Raw genomic sequence first — 7,790 nt, 5'->3', positions numbered from 1 at the left:
GGACAAGATACCGGTTACCCTCAAACACATTTTGCACTCGTGTTTCCATGGAAACAGCAAAAAATAAAGTTTTGTAGATTGTCCTTGGTCCCAGTTTCGTTGGGCCACATTGAAAATGAAAGGTCGTTCTTGGTAAACGCACAGATCTACAATGCAGTACTGTGGATTTATCCGGATGAACTGTCATGAGGCTATCCGTTCACCAATGGAAAAGGTCTGAACGTATTTTAAGGTCCGCTTCATCTTCAGCTAACAAGACCAGAGCCTCCCACCACAAATCCCTAAACTCCCATTTTTTAACATTGCACTAAGGTTATCTTAGTGACTTACGATCACCTTAGTCCTTTTGAAAGGAGGCACTGGTAGTCTGCATAAGCGAGTGTTTCGTCATAATTGTAACACGGATATCTGGGCTGTTCGGGGTAGTGATTAAATCGTTGATGTAGACGTTGAACAGGAGCGTAGAGAGAACATCCCCTGTTTTAGACCACATCTGACGTTAAATCATTCCTTTATATTTTCATTTATTAAACTCTTGACATTCTTGTACAGAAAGATAATAGCTTCATACATACTGTCACAGATTCAGATGGTGTACACAACACACCAGTGCCACGTGCATTTACACACAACTCACGGCGTACGTGATATAAATGCAGAATATCACTTATGACGAACATATTTGAAATAATGTGGCAATGTATCCATCAGAACTTATTTAGTGATCTGTCTCTCTACATCATGTTTCTAGTATCATCCCGATATCACACGTGGTACATATGCGGGAACTCCTCCCCGCGTTCAGAACTTTGTCATAAAGAACGCGTTTGAACTAGGACATATATACCTTTGGGCCCAGCAACAGAATTCACTTTATTCCTGCTTTTGGAACTACCACATACACATAAACAACATAATTTTGTATCAAGTCTGGGATAAACAGTTCATGCTGAACTACACATGTTTTTCCAGATCGAGCCAGATCGCCTGTGAGACGGAACGCGTGAGATATTTACTAACTTGTCTAAGGACATATCCGTGTGTAACCCTATGGACGTTGTACAGACAGTCTGGTCACATCAGCCTTGGACACCATGCAGCTTCCACGGTTCATTGTGGATATGGCTGTTGATGTCGGGGATGGTGACAATGGCGTCATTGCCAATCAGGAGAACGGGCAGATAGTTCCAGACTGTGATACAGTTGAGATTTCATTACATGACGATGTTGCTGTCCATGCCCCAGGTAAGTTGACAATCAACACTGCGGGCATCCGTCCATCCATCATCTGTCTATCCTTCCATCTATCCATCCATCCGAGTCCTTACTATGTCTGTGCGGTGGTAACAAAAACACGTTTTCGAACACCAGAGTTTCCGGACGTCAGTGTTTGCTCGGACATTACAGGGGTGTGGGACATCAGACATAGTAAATATTCCGATGATGGCTTATGTTTGAAACAAAGTTATCTTTATAAATTAATAAGATGGTTTACAAATATTCACGTGATATAGCGAGAAAACGGCGAATGTTCTTATGTGTCCAAAAGCGCATGATGTGACAATAGATGCCTGTTCATCATTGTCATTCCAGCATTATAATCAAGTTTCCCATGCTGTATTGAACCGCCTGTTGCCTGTTCATCATTGTCATTCTAGCATTATAATCAAGTTTCCCATGCTGTATTGAACCGCCTGTTGCCTGTTCATCATTGTCATTCCAGCATTATAATCAAGTTTCCCATGCTGTATTGAACCGCCTGTTGCCTGTTCATCATTGTCATTCTAGCATTATAATCAAGTTTCCCATGCTGTATTGAACCGCCTGTTGCCTGTTCATCATTGTCATTCTAGCATTATAATCAAGTTTCCCATGCTGTATTGAACCGCCTGTTGCCTGTTCATCATTGTCATTCTAGCATTATAATCAAGTTTCCCATGCTGTATTGAACCGCCTGTTGCCTGTTCATCATTGTCATTCTAGCATTATAATCAAGTTTCCCATGCTGTATTGAACCGCCTGTTGCCTGTTCATCATTGTCATTCTAGCATTATAATCAAGTTTCCCATGCTGTATTGAACCGCCTGTTGCCTGTTCATCATTGTCATTCCAGCATTATAATCAAGTTTCCCATGCTGTATTGAACCGCCTGTTGCCTGTTCATCATTGTCATTCCAGCATTATAATCAAGTTTCCCATGCTGTATTGAACCGCCTGTTGCCTGTTCATCATTGTCATTCTAGCATTATAATCAAGTTTCCCATGCTGTATTGAACCGCCTGTTGCCTGTTCATCATTGTCATTCTAGCATTATAATCAAGTTTCCCATGCTGTATTGAACCGCCTGTTGCCTGTTCGAGCATTGTCATTCCAGCATTATAATCAAGTTTCCCATGCTGTATTGAACCGCCTGTTGCCTGTTCATCATTGTCATTCTAGCATTATAATCAAGTTTCCCATGCTGTATTGAACCGCCTGTTGCCTGTTCATCATTGTCATTCCAGCATTATAATCAAGTTTCCCATGCTGTATTGAACCGCCTGTTGCCTGTTCATCATTGTCATTCCAGCATTATAATCAAGTTTCCCATGCTGTATTGAACCGCCTGTTGCCTGTTCATCATTGTCATTCTAGCATTATAATCAAGTTTCCCATGCTGTATTGAACCGCCTGTTGCCTGTTCATCATTGTCATTCTAGCATTATAATCAAGTTTCCCATGCTGTATTGAACCGCCTGTTGCCTGTTCATCATTGTCATTCCAGCATTATAATCAAGTTTCCCATGCTGTATTGAACCGCCTGTTGCCTGTTCATCATTGTCATTCCAGCATTATAATCAAGTTTCCCATGCTGTATTGAACCGCCTGTTGCCTGTTCATCATTGTCATTCCAGCATTATAATCAAGTTTCCCATGCTGTATTGAACCGCCTGTTGCCTGTTCATCATTGTCATTCCAGCATTATAATCAAGTTTCCCATGCTGTATTGAACCGCCTGTTGCCTGTTCATCATTGTCATTCCAGAATTATAATCAAGTTTCCCATGCTGTATTGAACCGCCTGTTGCCTGTTCATCATTGTCATTCTAGCATTATAATCAAGTTTCCCATGCTGTATTGAACCGCCTGTTGCCTGTTCATCATTGTCATTCCAGCATTATAATCAAGTTTCCCATGCTGTATTGAACCGCCTGTTGCCTGTTCATCATTGTCATTCCAGCATTATAATCAAGTTTCCCATGCTGTATTGAACCGCCTGTTGCCTGTTCATCATTGTCATTCTAGCATTATAATCAAGTTTCCCATGCTGTATTGAACCGCCTGTTGCCTGTTCATCATTGTCATTCCAGCATTATAATCAAGTTTCCCATGCTGTATTGAACCGCCTGATGCCTGTTCATCATTGTCATTCTAGCATTATAATCAAGTTTCCCATGCTGTATTGAACCGCCTGTTGCCTGTTCGAGCATTCTCTGTTACCTTTCTATTATGACATTTATATTACAGTTCAAATTAGAGAGAAACCGAAAATACGAGCTACGTATCTACGAGGCTTAGTGTTTCGTTCACGTAAACTAATGCGCACGATCATTGTGTGTTTGCGTTTGTAAATTTTCCATGAGTTGTATTCCATGCAGCCATTTTGGGCATTATTTAACGCAGTTAAATCCCTGAATAGATAAGACATGCACTTTACCTGTCGTGAATACAGATGAGCGGGCCGCAAAGTTTACATTGTGTATCTAAAGTGTTCTATATCAAACGTTTTGGGGTTTTTTCATCGTTCATGTCTATTTAAAGGCGATTTACGCACAAACAATTAGGCAATGGCCATTTATTTTGAGAATATTACTCAGAGACCCATCGTTTCTGGAGTTCCGAATGTCTAATTTAACAGAGACATCGTGATATAGGAATAACAGATATTTGAAGTTAAATAACAAAATTTCGAGAATACTGGATCCCTTGAAGTCGTCTTTGGGGTTAAACGTGACATAGTGAGTATGATTTTCCGCCGCCTATAGCAATGTTCCAATAGCACCATTGTGGCATACGCGAGCAATAGCCTTCACACAGTGTACCCAAATGGGGAATCGAACTCGGGTCTTGGTCGTGAACGCTTTAACCACTGGGCTACCCGACCCCACCGCGACTGGGTTAACAGGGATTCTATAAGGAAGACGTCTGTCCCCATAAAACTGTTGTCCATGCTTAACTGGACATTTCATATCGAAGGAGGTATAACATATACCCAATAAAATTTACTGGACCCTCTGATGGCCTAGTTATGCAAGTATCAGTGTGCCACGAATATAGATTTCCCTTGTGTAAATGATTAGACAACACCTTTGGCAAATCATAAGCAGAGCACAGTGTCTACTACCCAACGGTAGAGACGATACCAAGTAGAAATCACTGATATTACAAAACGACAAACCACAATTGCAATATAGTTGGTGAAGTTTGACAACAGTTGTAGGGCCAACATGCGCAACAAATCCTGAAAAGGCAATAAAGTATTATTTTATTCTATTCTGTTCTATTCCATTCCTGTTGCCAAATACCCCTGTTAATAAAATTCAGTCGTTTTTCACAATGTTTTCGACTGGGTATCTTTTCTTTTCCCCGTTCGCTTAAATACTATACTCATATCTATCATTCGCATATTACTATCAAATAGCGATTATGTAGACGGTGACGATCCAGTGAGTAATAACAATGTAAAGGCGAGTGTATCCCTCCCTGTCGGTGATACAGTTTATTGCCTGCCTGAAATAAACAAATGAAAATATGGTATAAGATAAAATAAACGGTTCTATCGGACATTATTTTCATAATCTATTTGGCAATGCCTTCTTCTTGTCTATCATGTAACATGTTGAATGGGACTTTGCAGGGGGGTTGGATGTTGTAAGCGTGTTCGCGTAGCGTTTAAGGATGATGTGTGAAATGTGGACACCACACATTGAAGCTGCTGGAATCTTGTCCAACATATTGAAAAAAATTATTGTCAATGCATATGTTGAGTAATTGCCCTAGAGTATGATTTATACATCTCATCTGAATAATGCCCAATTATCCATTTGCCGTAACGCCCACAGGATATATATATAATTAAATAGACGCTGTCTATCCAAGTTTACATGCAGTGCACGATTAAAATCTGAACATGATCAAACTTTGAAAGATAGATATGATAATAGTATTCTAAACGTGTTTTCTTTGTGGAAGTGTGTGTAGGTCGTGTTTCGACCGTGAGATGATAGATCAGTTAGTGTGGTTCAACCCTTGATCTGTTCAGACAGAATCCACCATTAACACACACATTCTTAAAATTGTTTTCAAATCTAAATATTTCTTTTATATGTATTCATTTTCTAAACGTGTTTCCACATCACAGTTTCTGCATTTTATATCCTATTCGCCTTTGCCACCATTACGTATGTCCCAGTGTCTGAAATCAAAGGCAAAGAAAACACAGCCCCGGGCTGCAATATTGGGCTCCAACAGCAAGGGAAGTTCTTCAGAGACATTTAGAAGCTGCACGAACATTAACACATGGCACGCTTTTTGGATAACAAATTCAGAAACCTGGTGACATATAACAACTGATTCTTGCTCACCTAGTGAAACAGCAAGAATTAGATCTGAAGCGTGGTATAATGAATAACAGGAAGTTGTTATCCCTAACACATGTCATGTATTGCTATACCTATTATACCCCGGATAAACCTTCACGGGTGGGTTTGACAAGTAAGCAGGAACAGAAGATGTTGAACACCCAACAGCACCCCATAAAGCAGCTACTGCAACTCTCATGCAAGAAAGATTATTCAGGTAGTCTTTCGGGACGCTTTCTGACAACGTTGTCCTAATATTGGAGACATAAAAAATATACACGTCAACAGCGTGGCTAGAATGTATATTAAACATGACCTAAAGTATATTGAACTTGGAAGCTACAGATACATCGGAACCGATTTCGGCAACACAAGATAAATGGTAAAATACTGTAGGCCTAATCCAAAATGGCTCTTAAACGAGTAGGCGTAACGTACTATCCATGTCTTCGGTTACTGGCATCTCATGAATGTTCCTTCTCCGTGGAAGGATAATTTTAAAGATGTTATCTGACCTAACTTGTTTTTTTTTCCCCGAAGTCTTTCGAGCTATGGTATTGCATGAAATGTGTAATGACACCCACCAATGAAAGCCTGTTCAAATATGCGATATCACACTGTAATCTAAGACCAATATGCCGTTAACTGTCTTGTCCATCTTGTGGGACTCCTATTTGTAAATACATGCTCTTGTACCCCGCGTTGTTGGGTTTTGTGAAAATATAAACCTTGAACCTTGACAGCCAACAATGTGTATAAACTTCTATATTGTGTAAATTGGCGAACATACCCTGTTATCCTTATCCAGATATTTGGCATCCTCTCCGCAGTAGCACTCGTGATACAGTTTCGTTTGATAATTTTCGTCTTCAAATGTGATGTGGAATAAATACTTACCACCTGCTCAAATTTAACTCCCATCTCGTTCTGGTCTCAAATTTGGTGAGGGGGTGGTGGGGGTAAACAGTTCTACGACTATGTTGACTAATGACACATGATCGTGACCAAAGTGATTCTACATGTACGTTGGCTTTGTTGAGCATCAGAAGGTATCCACATCAGATCCTTATATAACAAACCGTTCATGTCAAAAAGCGTTCGTTTTAGATCCAAGTGGTTTACTCTTTAGGTTATTATTATGTACTTAACAGCAAAAGAAACGCAACTATGGCTTTTCGTCAGGTTTTCAAATAGAAGACATAAACATGAACATTTACTTTTATGAGATTTCAGATCTTCGAAACTGGCGTTTCTTTTGCTGTTCAGTATGTGATCAGTTTTCAATCCAGCATCTGGTAAGAATGCTGTAAGATGTAGGCTATGATTCTTCCTTGATATAGTGCACTGAGTTTCATTTGGAATCAATGGTGTCAAAATATCCTGCTGCTGGAACACTGAAACAATGTAACCAAAATGCAAAACTGGCATTGATATGTTCGTTAAAACTTGCAGTATACCGCATGCGTTCGTTTGAAAAAAAAACAACACACTAATACAACACGACTAATCACTGGGGATGTGTCGAAAGTGCTAATCACTGGGGATGTGTCGAAAGTGACTGGCACTGCCATTTTAATACCTGCTTGACTGCCATCTCTCGGAACGCCTTGTCATCGTTTTGTTGGTCTTTTTTGTTTAATAATAGACACAAAAGCTACAAAAACAACTGAGGCATGAAGCACAAGGGCGTGTCTTCCTTAGAAATAACGTTAGAAAGACATATAGGTGCATTGACCCTACCCTAGAACTATAGAAAAGGACAGCGTTAGATAGACATGTAGGTGTATAGACCCTACCCTACTACCATATAACAGGATCCTTTTGTATACTACTAGAGTAGAGTCTACACACCTATATATCCTTCTAACGTTGTTTCTAAGCGAGACAGGTTCCAGTGGCCTGAAGTATTGACCCGTCAAATGCTCCTTTTATGATAACAGTCATTACAAGGGCAAGTAAGTTTCCATAACCTACCAACAATACACGAATACAGGTAATCTGCAGAAATCGTAGTTTGAGTGAGTTTTAGCAATATTCCGGCGAGGGACACCCAGACTGTAAGAGACGTTGACGATGTATATTTTATAATCCTTTATAAATGAAGAGCAGCTATTACCTAAACTGTGACCCAATCTCTAGACTATGAACTCAGAGCAGCGTGATTAATAGC

This window comes from Haliotis asinina, chromosome 12 (assembly GCF_037392515.1).
Source record: "Haliotis asinina isolate JCU_RB_2024 chromosome 12, JCU_Hal_asi_v2, whole genome shotgun sequence".
Lineage (NCBI taxonomy): Eukaryota > Metazoa > Mollusca > Gastropoda > Lepetellida > Haliotidae > Haliotis > Haliotis asinina.
The sequence above is the reverse complement of the archived record's forward strand: the minus strand, read 5'-3'. Positions refer to the sequence as shown.